Source organism: Sciurus vulgaris (genome assembly GCF_902686455.1).
Source record: "Sciurus vulgaris genome assembly, chromosome: 2".
Taxonomy (NCBI): domain Eukaryota; kingdom Metazoa; phylum Chordata; class Mammalia; order Rodentia; family Sciuridae; genus Sciurus; species Sciurus vulgaris.
This window is the reverse complement of record NC_136462.1, coordinates 32013603-32037462: the sequence shown is the minus strand read 5'-3', so window position 1 is coordinate 32037462 and position 23860 is coordinate 32013603.

Here is a 23860-nt window from a genome sequence, read left to right as displayed (position 1 = left end):
GAGATGATAAAGAGAGATGACCAGGCAAGGAGGGAGCAAGGACCGTTCGTTTCAATTTTTCCATTCCTAGAGGCACAGAAAACTTGGGCCAGCGATTCCAGGATTGTGGGCCTCCCAGGGTTGATGGGGCTGGGGCACTGGGTTCACTGAAGACCAGCACCAGGGAGCAAAGAGCCAAGGCCTCCCAGGGGGGCAGCTCAGGCTGCCCTGGGTGGCCATGCTTAAGAAATGATTGCTCCTTTTAAGGGGCCCCAGAGCCTTGTTTGAAGGTGAGTCACCCAGCTATGAGGTCTGTTGAGACCATCGCCCATCCACATGCAGATCTTAGAAACAGAGTGGTAGTTAAAACCAACTGAGGGAAGGATCATGTGTCCATTAGGCTTCATGAAGTCAGTCATTTTCCTGCTTTCTCCTCCCGGACCCACATCAGAAGCAAGAACACAGGAAAAAAGGAGGCATGTCAGGGAGAGCCGACCATGCCCCCATAACACTCCAGTCTATCCTGGGCTTAATGGGCCGAGGACAGGTGTGGAGCTTTGCACTGAATTTGCAGTTCCAAGTTTCAGATAAAGAGGACTGAATTTAAAGGGGCTAAATGGAGATGGACTTGATAACTGCAGGTGGTTGACAAGCTATGGGTAATGTCATGGAAGCTTGGTCTTCCAGTGGGAAAGAGAATTCAGCAGAGGCTGGTAGAGAGAAGGTCCTGGGACATGAGTTCCAGGTTACATTCTTATGTGGGATTTCTCTTTGTTAAACCAATTCTGTTCTTTAAAAAAAAAAAAAAAAAAAAAAATTGTCCAAATGACCAAACTACTTCATACCAAAACATATGCTCACCTGAAAGCTTGATAGGACATTGTAAAGGGGGTGTCACATAGCTCAAGTAGGGAAGAAAGTTCCAGAAAGCCAGTTTTGTGGTATGTCATTGTGTTAGATACCTTTCAGGAACCATTCATGTTCTCTTCATCTCACCTGCCCCAGGACCTTTGACCTCTTGATCTACTCCAGCAAACAATTCTCAAGGACTCCAGCCCCTGGGCTTCTTGACCTACCCACTGCCTCCACCTCCTGCTCCGAGGTGTTCCTGCCGATGGGGGGCCACCACTCTGCTGTGAGACCTCTCTTGTACCCAACACAACTCCAAAGCATGGGGACTCATAGCCTGTGGGGCGAACCTTCCAGCGGCGAGAGGTGGAGCCTGGATCACGATGCTTCCCCTTTCCTCCAGGGTGGACTGCCTTGAGGTACCAACTGGGAGCCATCTCTGAACCAGGTGTGTGCTGAGCAACGTTCCAGCCATAGGCAGGGAAGTCACTGTCTTGGGGACTCCCAGGCGGAAATCCCCTGGTGCGAAACCTGCCACTTCATGCTGACACCTTGCCCTGCCCACCGCTCAAGTTTAAGCACCGCCTCCGGGGGATGGATGTAGCATGCCAAACACCCATCAACCTGTTCACTGCAAGACCCCGGCCATGCTGCGAACCAGGCCCCTAAACCAAACTCCTCCCACTAAACCTTATCCCTGCCTTTGACGTACTCCTCCTTAAATAAAGAATTAGGCCTTTTTGGTTGTTCAGTTCCAGTTCTCATCAGAACTGGAAGACCCATCAGGTGCTCCACTTTTTATATCTGACCTTTGACTTTGTCTCTAATCTTTTACTGATTATTTCTGACTTTTTATCTCAGGTGGCTCACACCTGAGCTTGAGACTGGATGGTCAGCCACACTTCACACCAACACTGCTGCTTGCCAGACTTACCCTCGGTCCCCACCTCACTCCCCTGGGATTGTACCCCTTAATCAGGAGGAGCACGTGAGCCTTTGCGTCAGAATCTGCTCCTGGGAATTCAGGCTGGGACAGCTGTGAAAACGTGCCTTGCATTTTTTACAGAATCACATTGCAAATTTACTTTCGAATCAACTTGAGGGCTGGGAATGCGTGCTGAAGATCAGGCAGTAGAGGAGAGCCAGCGGGTTTCTCATCTGCCTACACCTAAGGGGCCCACCTACCTATCAGGAGAAAGGGGGGTTACAGATCCTCTCAGCCCCTAACCCCGTTGTGACTACCAGAACTGTGATGTCGGGGGTCCTCTCCCAGGCGGAGGACGGGAGACCGTCCTTTGCTTTGCAAAGGGAATTATGTTGAAATGACAGCAATTGGGGAAACAAAATTACTCTCAAGACATTGTTGCTATAGTCACTGCTGAGACTAAAACCAAACCTAACAAGCTTCCCGACAAAGAAAAATGACTTCTCCTTCAATGGGCTAAATTAAAAGTAAAATACCTATTTTGAAAGAGAGAAAAACCCATTCTAGCTATAGAATGTCTGTCAAAAAAAAAAAAAAAAAAAAAAAAGAAAAGAAATAATGTAACACCTTTGACTAACATCCCCTTAACTTCTGGATGGGCGTATCAAAACTTGACACAACATAGTTGCCAGAATTTGAATGTTTGTCCCCTTCAAAACTCATGTGGAATTTGATTGCTATGGTAACAGTATTACGAGGTCGGACCTTTGAAATGTGATTGAGCCATAATGGCTCCACACTTGAGGACAGGATTGGTGCCATTCAAAAAGGGAAAGGTGGGCCCCTCTTGCTCTCTCTTGCCCTTTGATCTTCTGACAGATGATAAGGAAATAATGCCCTTGTCAGATGCCAGCTCCGTGGCATTGGACTTTCCAGCCTTCAGGATGATGAACCAATAAACTTCTGTCTGTTGTAAATTACCCAGTCTCGGGTATTCTGTTACAGGAACACAAAATGTACTAAAATCATAGTTTACCAAAGCAACAAGCTGCTAAGTTCCAGGTCAGCATCTTCTGGTGCCACCCCATCAATTCCCTTTGAAGCTACACAGTGACCAATTCTGTAGGACCAGAAAACAAAACCATCTCTATGAAGCTCTCTCCCTTTTTTTCCTTTTTTTCATTCAACCACTAGGCTCTAGACCAAAGAGAGCTGAGTCAGGATAACGATTTAGCTGAAGGGGATTCACCTAGAACGTGGGAGGAAAACAGAATGGACCAGTCTTCAGACTCAGTAAGGCTCAGTGTATGTACGTCGCTCAGTGAGGAACATCGCTGCCTCCCTGTGACGTACCTACCGCCACCACCGGCATGGGGAGGTGGAGGGCTGTCTGTGTGAGTGTGCACGGCCCCTGGTCACTATCTGGGAAGCTGTGGCTTAGGAAGTCGGAGTCTGAGTCACATCCGGAGTGAAGGGAGTCTTGGTAGACTTGGGTCTGCTCAGAGAGTCAGGAGTGAGGCACTGTCATGGCTGATACCAGTTTGGTGTCCCAGGAAGCATGCCAAGGCTGTGAAAAGTTCTAGAAGAACTGTTCTCCAAAGGCCTGTACTGCTCAACTGCTGTCACCGCTGGGTTCTGGCAGTGCCCCTGAAGGCCCTGGGACACAACATCTGGAGGGAGGCCATCTGCAGCCATGTGGTTGACAGAAGCTGAGCTGCCTTCCAAAAACACTGAAATCTCATTGCTAGTCTCCTAGCGACGTCCACGTTCTTTCTTCTTGTCTCTGCTAAGCTTCTCCCTCTGTAGACTGTACACTGTGGATTCCCAGGGTTTGGTCTTTAGCTCTTCTCTGATTTTTTTTATTTTTAATTCCTCTCTTTTGAAAGCTAATTCCCAAAAAGCCCACTCCCCAGACCTGACCTTTGAGGATTGCTCCATTCCTGACTTTTCTCATACAGCTACTTCTGTTTCCTGGGGTCACCAACAACTCCAGAGTCCCGTCTAAGTTCTTCTTGAGCGCCTGGACTCCTTCACCTGCCAGTTCAGGAGACTTCCTTCTTCCCCTCCCTTTTTGCTGTTCCCACATCTCTCACCCTGATGGAGACCTTTGTCTTAGTTCATCTGTGCTTCTGTTACAGAATGCCACAGATGTTTATTTGTCTTATGGTTCTGGAGACCCGGCTGCCCTGGATCCAGCAGCTGCATGCATCCAGTAAGTGTTTCCTTGCTGTATCATAACATGGTGTATGAGAGAGAGAGAGAAAGAGAGAGAGAGAGAGAGAGAGAGAGAGAGAGAGAGAGAGAGAGAGAGAGAGAGAGAGAAGCAGGTTCAACTCGCAGCCTCAAGCCCTTTCATAACTGGTAACCTGGTGACCTAAACACCTCCCATTAGGCCCCGCCTCCCAACACCTTTGCACTGGGGTTAAGTTTCCAGAACCCACTTTTGTGGGGACACATTTCAACCACTGCCATCTTCATCCCCTCACACCCGAGCTGCTGTATCTGGGGATGGATCCGGTGAGTTCTTTCTTTCTCCGGCTTATTCTACAAGTTACTGTCGGGTGCCCCCTCCTTGAGCATCCTTCAACGCGTCCTGTCGCCTACTTACATCCAAACCTCCCACGTCTATTTCCTGGTGCACCAAATTGGAGCTCCGCCTGCCTGGGGGCAGGGGAGGTGGGGGAGAGCAGAGGGCGGGGAGAGGGGCCGGCCTGCCCCCGACGGCTCTGCAGCGCAGGCCGTGGGCAGCGCCCGCAGGGCTGGGCGGCGGGGCTGGTCCACCCTGAGGTTCGTTGGGTTCTAATTACAAGTGAGCACAATGCTACGCCCACTCCTTAGCCGCGAACTCCTGTTACTCTCACTGAGAGAAGCGGAAAGATGAGCAGTTTCCCACACTGCCGCCCACGAGATGGGATAAAAGAAGAGTCGATCGAGTGACTCAGGGCTTGCTTCTCCTGCGACCGTCCCAGCCTCTGGCCCACGGTGCGCATTTCCTGGGATTAGGTTCGCGGGTGCGCACGGCGCGGTCTGGGGATGCGGAGCGGGACGCTGAGCGCACCGTTTCCTCCTCCCCGCGGGCACTGCCTGCGGCTCCAGCGGGGCTCAGGGGCCGCCCTGGGTGCAGGGGCTCCAGTGCTTTCGCGTGGAAGCCCCAGGGCGCTGGTGGTGTTTAAAGGGTTTAAAAATCGAATACGACCCGTTGGCTAGACCCAGCAAAACTGAAGAAAGAATATGATGTGTAAATATAGAAAATACATTCCCTGGTGTCAAGGCGTTTTCAAAGAATTCTGCAGTCGGTGTCATCCTTGCTGCTTCCCTAGGGATGCGGCTGCGAGCTCTTCTTAGAGTCCTGCTGCGTCTGGTTTAGTGCCACTTAATCACACTTATTCGGGGCGTCTCCGCCGTCCACTTCCCAGCCTGCTTTCTATGCAGGGTCCTTCGATCTGCTGAGCCAGATGTTTATGAAAACAAAGGAAGAACTCACGAAGACTGTACCCTCTCAGCTATAAGCCTTCACAGGGGGGAAGTCCTCAATGTGGATTGATGAGAGAAATTATTTTCATCTGCGTTCTTTGAAAGATCTTAGAGATATAACAGGTTATTCTGAAATTTGCTTTATTCAGATTTGGCTGGAATGAAGAGGAGGCAGTTGAGAGGAGTGGTTAAGAGCACAGGCGTGGAGATTCCTTAGAAAACTTGGAATGGAACCACCATTTGACCCAGCTATCTCACTCCTTGGCCTATACCCAAAGGACTTAAAATCAGCATACTACAGAGATACAGCCACATCAATGTTCATAGCTGCTCAATTCACAATAGCCAGACTGTGGAACCAACCTAGATGCCCTTTAATTGATGAGTGGATAAAGAAACTGTGGTATATATATACAATGGAATATTACTCAGCCATGAAGAATGATAAAATTATGGCATTTGCAGGCAAATGGATGAAATTGGAGAATATCATGCTAAGTGAGATAAGCCAATCTCAAAAAGCCAAAGGTTGAATGATATCGCTAATAAGTGGATGAGGACACATAATGGGGGGGAGGGAAGGGTTAGTGTTGGGTTAGAGTTAGGGTTAGGGAGGGGGGCAAGAATGGAGGAAGGAAGGACTGTATAGAGGGAAAAGAGGGGTGGGGGGGTGGGGGAAGGGAAAAAATAACAGAATGAATCAAACAACATTACCCTATGTAAATTTATGATGACACAAATGGTATGCCTTTACACCATGTACAAACAGAGAAACAACATGTATCCCATTTGTTTACAATAAAAAAAAGAGGTATACTTGTAAAAAAAAAAAAAAAAAAAAAAGAGCACAGGCCTTAAACAAAGATGGAACTGCCTCTGCTGTGTAACTTAAGGGAATTGACTTAACCACTCTGAACTTCTGTATTCTCATTTTAAAGATAAACAGGATAACTCCTCGCAGTGTTGTGACTATGAGCCTGATGCATAGTTGCAGACAAAAATCCCACATGCCCAAACTAAAGGTGGCTCTGACAGTTGGACAGTTCCTTCCCTCCCTCCCTCACACTTCTTTTTTCTTTCCTTCCCTCCTTTCCTTCCTTTTCCTCTCCTTCCCCTTCCGTGCTTTTTATTTTGGTAAAATAAACATAAGAAAATATACCATGCTGGTCATTTTTTAAGCGTACTGTTCAGCCACATAAAATAAGTTGACCCCACTGTGCAAACATCACCTCCATGGTCTCTGGAACCTTTCTGTCATCCCAAATGGAAACTCCAGACCCATTAATTGATAACCTCTCACCCTAGCCTCCCCGCAGCCTCTGATAATTCCTTGTCTGCTTCCTGTTATTAATTTGCCTGTTCTGTGCTCCTTGTTTAAGTGGAATAATGTGATATTTGTCCTTTTGTGTCAGGTTTCTTACTTAACATAATATCCTCAGGTTTCATCCATTTTGTAGCAGGCGTCAGAATTTCTTTCTTTTTTATGACTGAATAATATTCCCTTAGCTGTATATACCACATTTTGTTTATCTGTTTGTTGATGGGGACATTTTGGTGCTTCTACCTTCTGGCAATTGTAAACGATGCAACCTGGAACATGGGTATACATATATGTGTTTGAGTCCTAGCTTTCTGGACAGCATTTTATGAGATGTTCCTTGTTAGGAAAAATTATTCAAAACTTAGAATTAGGCAAAAAGAATTACTAGATGTCCTTTTAGCTGGGTGCTGTTTAATTCAACAGATTCACCCTGAGCAGGGATGATCTGATTTTCTAGAGATGTTAAACTTTGCGTTCCTATGTTTTTGATTGATTTTGCTATTTTATAGTCAATAAAGGCAGAGCTTAGTGTGTTGAAAACTGATGGGGTTACAAATGAGTCTTGTCCAATGGCAACGCACATGATTTCTGCCCAGGAGAAAATAAAGTGAGCTCAAGGTTATAGTTAATGCCTTGTCGAGTATTTTAGCAGGTTTAACAGAGCCAGTAAAATAAAGAGAAGAAAAGCCTACATAATTTTAATAATAAGGATGATTTTTGCTTCTTGGTTCTTCTTACTGTGCTTCCCAAAGGAGCACTGTCTTTGTTTCGTAGACTTGCTGTCATTTCACCTCCCAGGCATTTCTTCTAACCATTCTTCCTTTGGCCAAGAGAGTCCTGTACAAAACAACACCCCCCAGGCCCTGGTGGGGTGCCAGCAACTCACCAGGAGCTCCTGGTGCTGGGCTCCCACCTGAGCGCCCCCTCCCGGGCTGGCTGGTTGGAGTCAGCCTCTCCAGAGCTTCTACACTCCTCGCCTCCTAACTGGGACCTAAGTAAGCCCAAGTAAAGGGATTCCATGTTTTGTAAATCACCGTGGCAACTCAGCAGCCATTAAGCACCTGCAATGCAGTTTCTTGGTTTTGTTCTGAGTGCTGTCTTGAGTTGGGAGACTCAGTTAGAGGACCACACCACCAAGCCCATCCCTTGTCTCCCTCCCAGACTCCAGGCCACTGTGCACCCATCCTAATCCCCTGGGGACATGTCCCAGACAAGGTAGGGCAGCCTCTGAGCTCTGGAGCCTGGCAAGTTATTCAAATTAGCCAATCCTCAGAGAGTCATGAAACCTAGTGACCCCACCCTGATTGCCCTACAAGAGCTGCCCCTACAGCTCTGGTGTCCTTGGGTACAACCTGAGTGGCCCTGCCTGTGTAGAGTCCATCTATTCCAGTGTCACAGCATTGTGTCCCCCTCCCAAAGATCCCCTAGATCTTATCCAACAGCACCTACTCTGTGTCAGTACCTACTGTGTGTGATAGAAGGTGGGCTAAGGACAGACGGCTTCTGCTCTTGAGTTAGCGGGTCATCAGGGGAAGCAGAAATCCTTACCTAAGAGGCCAAGAGAAAAACACAAAGCATTGGAAATCTCAAAACTCATGGGTGGGATTCAAGGAGGGAGACTATCTGGGAGACCTGATTTGGGAGTGGGTAAGGCTTTTTCTAGCCTTCTGCTCAGCTTTTTGGTCAGGAACCTTGACTTCTTGATTGGAGTCTTAATTCATGGAGAATCCTGTCCTCTCCTTAACCTTCAGACATATTTTTCCTACTCGAGTTCATTTAATGACTCATACCTGGTTATTATTACTCCTGCTGTTTTTGCAGTGCAGGGGATAGAACCCAGAACCCTGAGCATGCTAAGTAAGCACTCTACCTCTGAGCTGCATGCCCATTTCTTCTCTTTATTGTTTAGTTTGGGAGTCGGCAGGGTGTGGGACAGAGAGCAGCATAGGCAACAGGAGAAGGGAGAAAGGGACAGGCTGGGTTTCTTCTTCTTGCCTCAGGAAAACAACCCTATCTCTGCGAGGCCAAGATAGACTTTGTTCTCAACAGAGAAGGAAGTCTGCTTCTTTAGAGTGGTGTGTTAGTCAGCCTTTTGTTGCTGTGATCAAAATTCTTGACAAGAACAGTTTGGAGGAAGAAAAATTTAGTTTGGGCTCATGGTTTTCAGAGGTTCAGTCCATGGTTGACCAACTTCGTTGCTCTGGGCCTGGGGTGAGGCAGAGTGTGGTAGCTGCATGGGGCGAAGAAAAGCAGCTCAACTTGTGAGATCCAGGAAGTCTTAGGTGGAAGGACCTAAGAGGACCTAGAGGAAGGAGCCAGGGACAAGATATGATCCCAAGGGCACACCCCCAGTCACCTACTTCTTCCAGCCAGACCCCACCGGCCTATAGTTGTCACCCAGTAGTCCATTCAAGTTATTAACCCATCCAATGGAGGTTGACAAGGTTTTAGCTCTCTTGATCTAATCATCTCACTTCTGATCATTGCTGTATTGGATATCATGTTTCCAACACACGAGATTTTCCAGGGACACTTTCTATCCAAATCTTAATAAGCGATCCATCTGTTCACTATTCACCAGTCCTGTTCCCCATCTTGTGTTGACTTAGAGAATCTATGTCTGAGTCCACTCCCATTCTTGCAGCTAGAACTCAATCCCACAGGGTCAGAACCAGGAACTAGGGTGCAGTGAGTGAGGTACTCACTCCCCACGTGGTTCAAGTGCAGGGCTGGCACCTGAGTACCTCCTTTACTCTTAAAAATGAGAAAAAAAATCTACACTATAACAGTCATATACTATTCAAACCTCCCAGTCTTCAGTAGCCTGATGCATGAGAGGTACCTGACAATGAGCTTCCAGTCTCCACCAGGCATCTCAGGATGGGATTTGCCCCACCTAAAGATGGCAACATCTGCTTCCAGGATAATCCAAGATGGCTGCACTGGCTTCCAAATGTGTTGGCAATGGGGAGCTGAAGCATGGGTTGCAGGCACCAAGTCTGTATGGGGCAGTCTGGGGGTCCTCAAGATAGGGCAGGGTCGGTGGGGCCGAGGGTTCTGCTGGTCCTGGCTGTTGTCCCAAAATGGTGGCACCCACATGTAACCAAACCTACAGGTACTGTGACAATGGACTTTCAGGCAATAGCTGGCAGCAGGTTATTCTCTGGTAGTCTGTGGGCAGTCTGCAGGCTATCGGCAGATGATTGGCAGGTAGACCTCGGGCTGTGGATGATGGGCAGGCAAGAGGCAGACAAACGGGGAGATGGTGGATGATAGGCGGCAGTCAGTGAGTGATCTGCATTCAAAAAGTGGCAATATGCTGGCAGACAGTGGGTGATTACAGTGGACAAATGGGGTAAACAGCAGGGGATCTATGAACAGCAAAGACTGCCTCATAGAGAAACAGATTTTCCTCTGCTTGAGACCTGAGTTTTGGAGCGACAAGGAACGCAGCCTCCCTCTAGTCCGCCATCTTGGATCCCCCTCCTTCACTCTTGTGCCCTGGTTCCTCTCTTGCCTCACCCTGCTATTTCATCTGGTGAAACTGCCAGTACTGCTATGGTAGAAACTTCTTCTCCAACACATCGTCCTCCCTCAATACCATCCTCATGGGGGCTCAGGAAGCCTCTACCCAGCACTCCTTCACTGCCCTCTGCCCTACCCATTCTTCCAACTCACCTATTGAAATAGATGATGTATTTAAACTGTGACAAATTGCTGTTTAACCAACAAACCAAAAGCAAACAAAACCAAACATCTCCACTAACAAAATCAAGTTTTATTTTTGTTTTCCTTCCTAAAGTTGTTCAACCAACTCAGGATAGAAAGACATGTAATATTAATTTCTAGAATGCCTGAGCTAGGTGGTATTACATCCATTTCTGGATTTTAGAAATTAAAAGCATTCTTCCCTTCAGTTCTTATTAGAGCCAATTCTGAGGGGTGCAGCTTGCTCTGATTCTGGAACTCCACTGGTGGAGAGAGGGCAAAACACAGGGCAATATTGGGGTTTCTCCTGCGATTTAAGAGGGCTTGGCTTAGCAATCACATCAAAGAACCCCAAGGAGATTTGAGGAATAACCATGAGGGAGGCTGTTGGAGAGTTTGAAACAAAAACAGGATCTTCAAAATTAATAAGACAGCACATTCTTTTGAACGTAAGAATTGGAAGACTGTTCTTGTGGGTCATTAAGCAGTTCTCTTCTGTACTGTCTACTTTTAGAGCAAACCCTTCTCCTTAACCCACATCATGTTCTTCTTTGGCTAATGGAAGAGGAAAGCTGTTTAATAGTGGAATAAAATTCCTTCCTCCCTTTCTTCTGTTTTTTTTTTCTTCAGAAATGCATGCAGTCCTAAATCCAAGCAAAAGAAACTGGCAATGCCATCCCTTGTCAGTCATCAAAACCAAAACAAAACAGAAAAAAACAACTCAGGACTCAGACTGAAGTGATTAAGGTTGAAGCCATGTTGATATGACTGCAGTGAATCACACTTAAATTCTGACTTTCCTGGACACTCCAGGTAAATAGCTCCATCTCTTAGCACCCTTTCTGCTCTCAGAAACTTATTTTTCTGTTTGGGATTTGATGATATCTCTGACTAGATGATAGAGACTCTTTGAGGGCAGTAGTCTTTGTCTTATGGCAACATCTTCAATTAGTATCACTGTATAGATCGTGTAGTAGGCAATCGAATAATACAGTTGAATGAATGAGTATCTGTATGAGTTCTGCTCCAATAATGAGTAATCCAGACAAGAAGATAGTAGGGTGTGTGAGTTCTTTGATTTCATAGGCCTCCATCCAAGATATATGTGGATATACATGCCAGGCAGCATGTTAGGTGCTGGGGGTAAGGCAGAGACCTGAGGAATAGACCCATCTGACCCCTGAATTCATGGAGCTTAGAGTCTAGTAGGAAATGCACACAATAAACAAGTACTTTTGGTGTGCTACATGTTTGAAAGGTAGTTCTTTAATTTTATTCATTGGTTTAGGAGGAAAAGAACTTCACTAAAGTTTGAAGGCTACTGGGGAAACCTTGACAAACTTTTGAAAAAAACAATGAAAAACCCAGGGCACTTGGAGGTGCATATCAATCAGAGATAGCTTTCCCAGCAAGTATTAGAATCCTGACTGTGGAAACTTAACCACATTGGGATTTACTTTTTCTCATATAACAAGGAGGTTGGTGAGGATTCTAGGACTGCTGCAGTAGCCCCTGATGGTGTTAGTGCTTCTGGATCTTTCTATCCGCCTGCTCTGATGTTCTAGGGATTATGGCTGCAAAATGATGTTCCATCTCAGGTCCCCAAGTTCACTTTTCATTCACTTAAGAAGAAGGAAATAACAGGGGTAGGAATCAAAATCTTCCTGGAAGTCACCATGTTCACCCTCAGAAGCAAGGGGCCTGGGGCATGTAGCTTTTTGTTTGTTTGTTTGTTTTGTTTTCTTTTTCCTTAAACCTTGAGCAAGAGCTATACTGGCTTGGGAGAGAATATAAAATGCTACCCCTTTACAAAATCCCTTTGTAAGAAAAAAGGGTCGATAAAGGATTAAGGTTGGGTAGAGCCCTAGTAACTGGTAATGTCTGTCTCTGAGAGACTCTTCCCTCTTAAACTTGTCCACATAGACTGAGCTGGCCCGACTTCAGCTTAGTGACTGGAAACAACAACTTTGTGAGTCACAAAGGAGGACACAGCTTCAGAAGGCTGGAGTTTCAGCAAGTGGTGGCAAGGAGTCCAGCATCAGCAGCAAAAGCAGCAACATGGCCCACAGAGGAACCTGTTATTTTGGTGACTGCAGGGTTCCAGAGCAACCAGGACTGGGTATGTGTTATTTTAAACAGGGAACAGATTGTGCTGTTATAATAAAAGACCCTCAATTAAAGGGGCTTGAACAAGATGGAAATTTATATTTTTTCTAAATGCATTGCAGGGTTACTAGAGTGACTCTCTTTCTTGACTTGTGCTACCCATCTTGGGACACAGATGCTGCTCCAATTTTTTCCTGTCTGTCAGCCATGATGACAGAACCTGAGATGTATGGATCAGTTCTTTTAAATGCAAGGACCAGAAGTGGTGTGTTGTACACACACACACACACACACACACACACACACACACGTCACTTCTGCTTATACCCCATTGACCAGAATGTAGTCATGTGGATACCTAGAGGCAAGAGATGCTGGGAAACACAGCCGAACTAGGCAGACATGGCTCTACTACAACTGTACTACGTGTATGAAGGCGAGAGTGGATCTAGCAGACAGCAATCATTTCTGACGCTTGTTATGAAGTCCTCTGGTGTCAAGAGGTTGCCTTCTATTAATGGTGCAAGAATGTTTGGCTCTAGCTCTTTCTACGTAATAAGACTTTAAGGAAAACTCCAGAAAAAAGAAGGCAGACATCTATAAAGTGGGTAGGTGAGAACTCAAGAAGTGAACTTAGAGATACTCCTAGTATCTGTACTAGTGCTATTTATACTCCTGTCTGTGAATTGGAATATCACATCTCAATAATAAAATGTGATACCTAGTAAAGGGGACTGTTTTAAATAGAGCCTGAGGCAAGGATTAAAGTGGTAATCCTTTTTGGGGGGAAGCACAAGCACAAATGAGGGAAAGTAAAAAAAAAAAAAAAAAAAGAGCGAGCAGCAAAACAAGGAAGATGGGAAGCAGGGAGAAAGGCGTGAGTGCCCCCGCTGGGTGATATTTCATCACGAGCCACCAAGAGGCAAAGATGCAGAGGGCACGTTCAGGTAGCATTCAGGAACTTCCCCCAGAAGGGTGACAAGGAGGAGAAACCACATCCTGGAACAGATAAGAGATGAAAATGAGAAGAGAGAAGGAGTCTGTCTTGCTCCTTGAGAATTGACCTCCTTGCTCTTTCCCATTCTCCCTGATCAAGGTCTACCCCTGTAACAGTCATTCTGAATTGTCAATGTGATTGGATTAAGAGATGCCAATGATTAAGAGGCTTCTGGGTGTGTCAGTGAGTGCACTGGAATCTAGGAATGACTGGCATGTGGGATATGGAACTGAAGTAGAGACCCTCCCTAAGCATGGGTAGCACCTTCTGATAGGTTGGAGGCTTGGATGGAATAAAAGTCAAGAACAAGGAAGCAGCAGCAGATGCAAGCTCTACTCTTCCTGAATGGGTTCTTGACTGCTGCAGTGATCACATGAGGACATGAAACTGGCACTCCTTCACTCTTCCAAGGCAGACTCAGCTGGGGAGTTTCCAGGCCTTCAGTCCAGTACTGGGACAGCATCCTTGATCCCATTTGGCTTCAGCATCTTGGACTGTGCAGATACTGGTTTCTCCAGCTCTTCAGCCTGCAGACAGCCATTGTGGACTCTCCAGCTTCTGCTTGTATAGCATGACCCAATAAATCCCCCTTTTATAATCATACCACCTGTAGATTCTGTTCCTCTAGAGAACCCTGACTGATACAACCCCGCAGGAAGCAAATTCTTCTTCCTTCCATTTTGCACCTGGCAGCCCCTCAACAGTCACTCAGATTGGCCAGACCTCAAGATCTGCAATGGAGGGTTTCATCTGAGTCCATAGTGGAGGGATAACAGCTAGGAAGACCCCATCCAAGGGAGAAAAAAAAGAAGGAAGTGGTCAAGGGAATTTGAGAAAGTGCACAGGTTTCTTCTGTCTTCATTATAGGACATACAGGCTGCAATGGAAATATAAAGTCTTAAGAGGACATATTTTGGTCTGAAGGGTCAGCTGAGCTACCTCAACATTCTTCTCCATTTGGCTACTGGGGAACAAAAAGATTATATCCTTAGAATTATTCCCAAGAGTTATTGCATTATTGAAAATAATAACAACAAAACACTTAAATGTATCAGCTCCCTGGGAAGAGAACCAAGTCAGGAGTTTGTGACATAGATTTTCTTTTGACCATAGCATTATTGTCACCTAATACAAGTTGAGAATTTAGCATGGCTTATCAGAAATACCAGAGATGCATGATTTTGTTTTGACCCCCACTGAGAGAAAAAAATATAAATAAATATAAATAAAGTTATAACCCAGTTACATGTGAAGAGCCAAGTGAGCAGCAGAGAATTCAGAAGTGGCCAGGATTACTGGGGCTCAGGAGGACACTTTATGGAGCTGGTTAGGTTTGATATGAGGCCTCAAGGAGAAGTGAATTTGGGTGTATTTGAAGTAGGAGGAAGTGCATTCGGGGTTGGGTCAAGGCACAGATGAAGATATGCTTGTCATGGTCACCACCAACAGGAGAGATGATGGCTCCCTTTACCTGGAGAAAGAAAGTGTAAGAAATGCTGCAGAGATGGGCTGAACTTACCGAGAAAGAAATGGAGAAAGCAATCCTATTCAGCTGCAAATAATAATAATAATACAATACTAGGGATACATAAATATCTAGAATAAACTGAGCAAGTGAAAGATCTCTACAATGAAAATTACAAACACTGAAGAAAAAAGTAGGAACATTAACTGGAAAGACTTCCTATGTTCATGGAGTAGAGGAATTAATATTGTGAAAATGTTCACACTGCAGTTTACAGATTCGATGCAATGTCCATCAAAACACCAAAAACATTCTTCACAGATATAGAAAAAACAATCCTGAACTTCATATGGGAACCACAAAAGATCATGAATAGCCAAAGTAAGCTTGAGCAAAAAGAATAAAGCAAGAGGCATCATAAGAATAGCCTCAAACCATGTTACTAACTATAGTATCCCAAACAGCATGGTACTACTATAAAAACTGACACACTGACCGATGGAACAGAATAGAGAACACCAAAAAATAAGCCCATGCATTTATAGCCAACATATCCTCAACAAAGGTGCCAAAACCTACACTGAAGAAAGGATAGACTTCAATAAATGGTGCTGATAAAACTGGATCTCCATCATGCAGGAGAATGAAACAAGAGTCCTACCCTCATCCTATATAAAACTCTGAATGGATCAAAGGTGTAAATTTCAGGCTTGAAAATATGAAACTACTAAAAGAAAATATGGGGGAAGCACTTCAAGACATCCATGTAGGACTTTCTGAATACGACCCCAAAACAAAGGCAATAAACACACACACACACAAAAAATGGGTACATGGAATCATATAAAAAAAAACTACACCCAGCAGGGTGAAGAGACACCCATGGGGTGGGAAAACAAATCTGCAAATGATTCATCTAACAAGGGATCAATATCCAGAGAACTTAAGAAACTCAGAAAAACTCAACAGGAAAACAAAAAGAACAAATCCAAATAGTATATGAGCAAACCATCTGAATAGACTACAAATGGTGATTAATATGAAAAAAAAATGCTCAGTACCACTCACCCCCAGAGAAATGCAGACCAAAACCACAAGAAGATATCAGAACAGCTATAATCAAAAAGACAAAAATTAACAAATGGTGGTGAGGATGTAGAGAAAGGGCAATGCTCCAACGTTGTTGGTGGAAATGTTAACTGGCACAGTCATATGGAGAAGAGCAGGGAGCTTCCTGGAAAATTGAAAGTGGAATTGCCACGTGGTCTAGCAATCCCACTACTGCGTGTGTCTCCAAAGGAGACGAGATCAGCATATCAAAGAGATACCTGCACTCCCAGGTTTATTGAAGTACTCTTCAACCATAGCTAAGATATGGAATCTACCTAGAGGCTCACTGAGGGGTGAATGGATTAAGGAAAATATGATACATCAACAGAATGAAATATTAATCAGTCACAACAGTGAATGAAATTCTGTCATTTGCATCAACATGAATGGATCTGGAGGACAGTATATTAAGTGAAGTGAGCCAGGCACAGAAAGACAAATATGGCATGTTCTCATGCAGGTGTGGAAGCTAACAGCTGATCTCATAGTAGTAGAGCAGAAGGGTGATCACTGGAGGTTAGGAAGAGAGGGAGAGAGGCAGTTGTTGGATAATCAGTACCAAAACGCAGGAGGAATAAGTTCTACTGTTCTACAGCACAGCAGGGTAACTAGAGCTCACAAAAGTTTATTATATATTTTATAAAGAACTGGGTGAATAGAGTTTGAAGTTTCTCATCAGAAAGAAATGATCAATGAATGATGAAAATGATAATTACCCTGATTTGACCATCACACATTATATACATGTATGGAAATACACCGTATGCTAGCCACATGTGCAATTATTATGTATCAATTAAAAATAAAATAATAAAAAAGAGGTTTGATCTTAAATTGTGGATATTCTTAAACATGAAGATATGGAGTCTGAATGTTTCCCCCCTGCAGGCCCTGGAGAGTCAGTGGAGGGACTTTTAGCACTCAGAATGGGAAACTGGAGGGTAAGGGAGTTGGGAAAGTTCATGTTATAGAAACTGTCCCTTAGGAAGGTCACCCACACCTAGCTGGCCAGAGAGGGCATAGCAAAGTGGGTAAGTTCTTGGGGCAGTGCACATCAGGGGATGTCAGGTGCAGAAAGAAAGAGAAGGGGGTCAGTGAAAAATGTTCTCTGTTGTAGTTTTGCCATGTTTCTGCTTTGAGCAAAGATTTGGTCAGCCTGATGCATCATTTTGATGTTGCGTGAAAGGCAAAAAGCACAGGACAGATCTGCCACCAACAACTCTGCCTATAGTGTTAGTGTGATCTTGGGGCTTGAAGATAATTTGTCATGAGCAGGAGAGAGAGAGAGAGAGAGAGAGAGAGAGAGAGAGAGAGAGAGGTGCACACACCCCTCTTGGTGAGAGGCTGAACTGGACCCCTCCTGTACCTCAGCTTTCCTTCTAATCCCTCACAGTTCAATGGTGTCTGCCTTCCTGTGGGGCCAATCATCAGATGATCCTGATGAATGCAGACTTTCATTCTAACCCATGATGCCCTTCAACAGATGAATGGATAAGGAAACTATGGTAGGATAGGATATTATTCAGCCATAAAGAATAATAATATTATGGCATTGGCAGATAAATGGATAGAAGCGGAGAATATCATGCTAAGTGAAATAAGCCAATCTCAAAAAACTAAAGGCCAAATGTTCTCCCTGATAAGTGGATGATGCTATATAATGGGGGTGGGGGGTGGGGCGGTGAGAGAGGAATAGAAGAACTTTAGATTATGTAGAGGGAAATGAGAGGGAGGGGGAGTAAGAAAGCTGGTGGAATGAGACATCATTACCCTATATACATCTATGACTACATGAATGGTGTGACTCTACATCGTGCACAACCGTAGAAACAAAAAGATGTACCCTGTTTGTGTACAATGAATCAAAATGGAGTCTGTAAAAATAAAATAAAAATTAAAAAACTCATTTTCCATTTTATTCCATTTCTCACCAGGTACTCACTGTGAATCCTCAGCATAGTTAATTCTAGGGCTTCCTGCAGATCGTGGCATGGATGTTTTATAACTGTTAGAGCGTATTTTTCGAAATCATTGGGGATGTTTCCCCTGTAGTAACTTACCCTTCTAGAAAGTCTTTAGCTGCTGCCCACACACTGCATGAGTCACAACAGAATTTGATTCAAAGCTAGTGAAACCTTTAAGAGTAAAACTGTTATTAGTGGAAAAGATTTAGCTCAGGAATAATTAAGGAGGAGTCAACTCAACTTGCAATTAAAAACTGCAAAATACTTTCTTAGGCAAAAGTTTTTTCTTTATATCTCAAATTAAGTTTTTAGAAAACATTTAGTACTCAGTACCCATTACTCCTGGTACAGTAAGATATGAGAAAGCCAATTCCAGAATTAAGGGGTGGCAGTTTATTTGACCTATGGGGTGTAGGGCACTATTTTAAATCTAGAAAGAAGTCTCCAGATTGGTTCAGATAGTTTGCCAGAACTCGCAAGGTTCACACTCTAATTTTTTTAAACTTGCTTCATGGAGTTCATAGAATATTGAGTTTGTAAAATTCGGACCTAGATCTTCTATAGGTCAATGCATTGAGTGTTTTTCTGGCCACCATTGACGTAAGACAAAAACAAAACAAAACAAAACACCAGGCAGAAATTCATGAAGGGTTCCTCAGGTAGTTCTTGACAGACTTTTCTCATGTCATTTCAGTCAGATGTCTGCTGGGGCTACTGTCCTCTGAAGGTTCTAGACTGGCTGGTGGATGCGGGCTGCTGGCCAGGAGCTCAGCTGGGGCTATGGACCAGAGAGCACTCACTTGGCCAAACAGGGTGGTCTTAAAGTCATCTGATTTCTTACATGGCAACTGATTTCCCTTGAGAAGACATCCCAACAAAGCCAGGTGCGAGACCAGCGTGAGAAGTGACATGGAGACAATGATGGTATTGGCTGAACCACCCACAGGCCCACCATAGTCAAGGGGAGGAGGCAGAGATCTCACACTGAACTGGGGAATATCAGATAATATGCAGCCATTTTTTAAAAACAAACCCAAACTGCTGTAGTCCTAAACGGCCTTTAGGTCTCTCTGGACACCTCTCTGGGGAATCTTATCAAGGTCACTTCTAACTCTGTTAGCCTCTGCGTAGCCACTTGTAGACTGTCTTCTCTGGCTTTTCCCTAGCATCTCCCTGTCGTATGTCTTCCTTTTCTTTCTATCTTGGACAAATCACAATGGGGTTCTCTTCACATTTAAATACTTTCCAACAGTTTTGGTTTGAATCAGGGAATAGACTGCTAACTTGCATGAAGAAAGTCTATCATAAAATTTTATTTTTACATTTCTTAGGAAGCAGAGATGTGAATATAATAGTTTATTCTTTTAAATATCTTTCACATGACTACATTACATGTGAATTTTATCATGTACATAATTTTAGGGAAGAGTCTCTGGCTTTCACCTTAGCAGGCATCAAATTGCCTGTCTCTTTGAAATGATAAAGTGAAATTCCTCCACAACAAAATACCTTGGAAATGGAAAAATAAGAAACCCAGAATAGCTGAAGCAATCCTTAGCAGGAAGAATGAAGCAGGGGGTATCACAATACCAGAACTTCAACTATACTACAAAGCAATAGTAACAAAAACAGCATGGTGTTGGCACCAAAATAGACAGGTAGATCAATGGTACAGAATAGAGGACACGGACACAAACCCAAATAAATACAATTTTCTCATACTAGACAAAGGGGCCAAAAATATGCAATGGAAAAAAGATAGCCTCTTCAACAAATGGTGCTGGGAAAATCGGAAATCCATATGCAACAGAATGAAACTAAACCCCTATCTCTCACCCTGCACAAAAATCAACTCACAATGGATCAAGGACCTTGAAATCAGACCAGAGACCCTGCATCTTGTAGAAGAAAAAGTAGGTCCAAATCTTCACCTTGTTGGCTTAGGATCAGACTTCCTTAGCAGGACTCCCATAGCACAAGAAATAAAAGCAAGAATCAACAACTGGGATAGATTCAAACTAAATAGCTTTCTCTCAGCAAAGGAAACTATCAGCAATGCGAAGAGAGAGCCTACAGAGTGGGAGAATATCTTTGCCACTCATACTTCAGATAGAGCACTAATTTCCAGAATATATAAAGAACTCAAAAAACTCTACACCAAGAATACAAATAACCCAATCAACAAATGGGCTAAGGATATGAACAGACACTTCACAGAAAAAGATGTACAAGCAATCAACAGATATATGAAAAAATGTTCACCATCTTTAGTAATAAGAGAAATGCAAATCAAAACTACACTAAGATTCCATCTCACCCCAATTAGAATGGCGATTATCAAGAACACAAGCAACAATAGGTGTTGGAGAGGATGTGGGGAAAAAGGTACACTCATACATTGCTGGTGGGACTGCAAATTAGTGCAGCCACTCTGGAAAGCAGTATGGTGATTCCTTAGAAAACTTGGAATGGACCTACCATTTGACCCAGCTATCCCACTCCTCAGCCTATACCCAAAGGACTTAAAATCAGCATACTACAGAGATACAGCCACATCAATGTTCATAGCTGCTCAATTCACAATAGCCAGACTGTGGAACCAACCTAGATGCCCTTCAATTGATGAATGGATAAAGAAACTGTGGTATATATATACAATGGAATATTACTCAGCCATAAAGAATAATAAAATTGTGGCAATTGCAGGCAAATGGATGAAATTGGAGAATATCATGTTAGGTGAGATGAGCCAATCTCAAAAATCCAAAAGACGAATGATCTCACTGATAAGCGGATGATGACACATAATGGGGAGTGGGAGGGGGACAAGAATGGAAGAAGGAGGGACTGTATAGAGGGAAAAGTGAGGTGGGAGGGGTGGGGGGGAAGGAAAAAATAACGGAATGAATCAAATATCATTACTCTATGTAAATGTAGGAATATGCAAATGGTATGCTGTTACTCCATGTACAAACAGAAACAACATGTGTCCCATTTGTTTACAATAAAAATAAATTTAAAAAAATACCTTGGACAGCTTTTGGAAACAATTATAATGGACTGGGTTTCCCTTTGAAAGAGAAATCTGTGAGCTGGTTCAATGACTGAGCAATTGAATTCAGTCTAACATTATCAAGGTATGGACCACCAACAGGGATACCTAATAAAAATACATTTTTGCTTTAAAAACTCCAAGAGATAATTGCCAATTACCTTCAGCTAGATAAGTATAGCCTTCCCTTAAGCAGCTTAAATTTTCCTTTCCAGGTTTCCTAGATCATCCTTGGAATTATGCTCATATGATTTGCTTAATAATGAATGAACTAAGATTGACAGAATGGATCCCACTAACCATTTCCTCAGTTAAGTCAAGATACAAGAGCAGTTTCTTCTCCTGCCAGGAAGTTTGGAAGGTAGGTCCTGGGGATGAAATGCAATATGCAATTCAGTTTAACCTGAGTATTTCATTGTGACCATTTCCGAGACCGTGGGTTTTGGTTTACAAACTATTTAAATGATTATCCTAGCAAACAGAAGTGGTAAATTTAGAAGGGATAGCCTGCCACTGAGATGAAGATAGGGTTATTCAATAAACTGTGAATTCTTTCTTAGAAATTAAAGGAAGTTTATTAAAAAAACAATGGATTTTTCGGAATTTGCAAATGTTAAATTGTTTTTATAATACAATGGCATTTTATAGTGACTTCATGTTAATGTTTTATATGTAGTTTTATCTTATAGGAACAGTGTAACAAGACAATAATATTCTATTTATATAGATAAATAAGTGACCAGAGCCAGCTTCACAAAATGGCTGTGTTCTGCCTAAGGATATTTGTCTGTTTAAATGTCTGTAAGTTACTTTGAAAACTCTTCCATATAGATATAGTAAAATCTGTATTTAGTTGGTGTTTATCTACACTTTAGAGGCAGTTAGCTAATATTTGAAGTACTCTAATCAGAAATCATGCACCAAAGGGATTGTTAGTTAGCATCTGAAAGTTCTAAATCAAGTCTGTACTCCAAAGACTGCTACCAGTAGTGAGACCAGCATTCCTTAGAGCTGATCTACCCTGGAGGACTTGATTCAAAGAGTGAATTAGATAGAATTTTGTGACTGATGAAATGAAGGTCTTCATGTGTGGATCTGCTAGAAATTTTGTTTGGGAAGCACGCCTGCTTTCCTATAAACAGGGCATAGTTGTTACCAGACCCAAGTCTGTCTGCTGCCTGCTTGAAAGCCAATACTTTAGAGATGAGAGTTGGTGAGAAGGAAATCAGGCTTATTCAAGGACGGGCACCAAAGGGCTTTTACAGGTAGGGAAAGAGGTGCAGGAAGCAATGGACAGAAAGACTAAGTGCTGGGTGGGGTCTCTGTCATCCAGGATGTGTGTCTCCTTTTTTTCCATCTAGTCAGAACATCACAATTGACCTTGACCTCCTGGGCTCTTGCCTGTAATTTTTTAGATCAGCATTATTTTTCTGTAAATGAAACCTCACAGCAATTGACATGCTTTTTGCTAGTTGATGCATAGGACTGGAATAAGGAGGGTGTTATACATCTGATGTTATCTGAGGATTACCAGATGTTTTGGGTTTTATAAATCTAAAAAAAAAATCAACAATTAACATCTTTTTAAAAATTTTATGTTTTCTTGATTCATTGTACACAAATGAGGTACAACTTTTCATTTCTCTGGTTGTATATGATGTAGAGTCACACCATTCATGTAATCATACATGTACATAGGGTAATGATGTCTGTCTCATTCCATTATCTTTCTTTCCCCCCGCACCTTCCCACTCCTCATTTCCCTCTACAAAATCCAATGTTTCTTCATTCTTCCCTTACCCCCAGCCCCTGTTATATATCATCATCCACCTATCAGAGAAAACATACCACCTTTGGTTTTTTGGGAATGACTTATTTCACTTAGCATGATATTCTCCAACTCCATCCATTTACGTGCAAATGGCATAATTTTATTCTTCTTTATGGTTGAGTAATATTCCATTGTGTATATATACCATAGTTTCTTTATCCATTGATCTCTTGAAGGGCATCTAAGTTGGTTCCACAATCTAGTTGTTGTGAATTGAGCTACTATAAACATTAATGTGACTGCATCACTGTAGTATGCTGATTTCAAGTCCTTTGGGTATAGACCAAGGAGTGGAATAGCTGGATCAACAGCAGTTAACATCTCAATCAGTTAATATCTTAATCATTTAGGTATAGTTATTCATTCAAATTTAGAATGCTGGATGAAGCGGGGGAAAGTCAAAGGATTAACTCCACAAAGGGGCAGCACTGTACACAGTCGTGCCTCATGTCCAAAGGGGACTGGATCCTCCATACACTGCAGATACCAAAATCCAGATGCTGAAATCTCTTACATAAAATGGCAGAGTATTTGCACATAACTTATATAATCTTCCTGTATTCTTTAAGTTCTCTCTAGATTACTTGTAATACTTAATATAATGCAAATTCTGTGTCAATAGGCATTACTTTAAGAGAAAGAGCCCATACATGTTCAGTGCAGAAGCAATTTATTTTCTGGATATTTTTAATCTGCTGTTGATTGAATCCATGGATACAGAGCCCATGGATAGGGAGGGCTGACTACAGGGATCCAACAGGGTCACTGCTTCTCTTTAGGATTTTGATTCCATATTTGCCCTTGCTCACATGCTGATTGCAGGATTTCTGTGACCCTGCTTTGGCTTGACAACCGAATTCTCTTGCTAGAATATTACCACATTTGTTTTGAGTGAACTTTTCATGAGAGCTTCTATGCCAGTACCTAAAAGCACAGAAAACTGAGACTTCGTTGAACTTACAGAATAGGAGGCTTGACACTTTTAGTGTTTACATCATTAGAGCAACTTCCCAGGCAAATTAATTGCCAGCATATATCAAAGGTATTTTTCAAACTTGCTGCCTGGCTATGGTCAAACT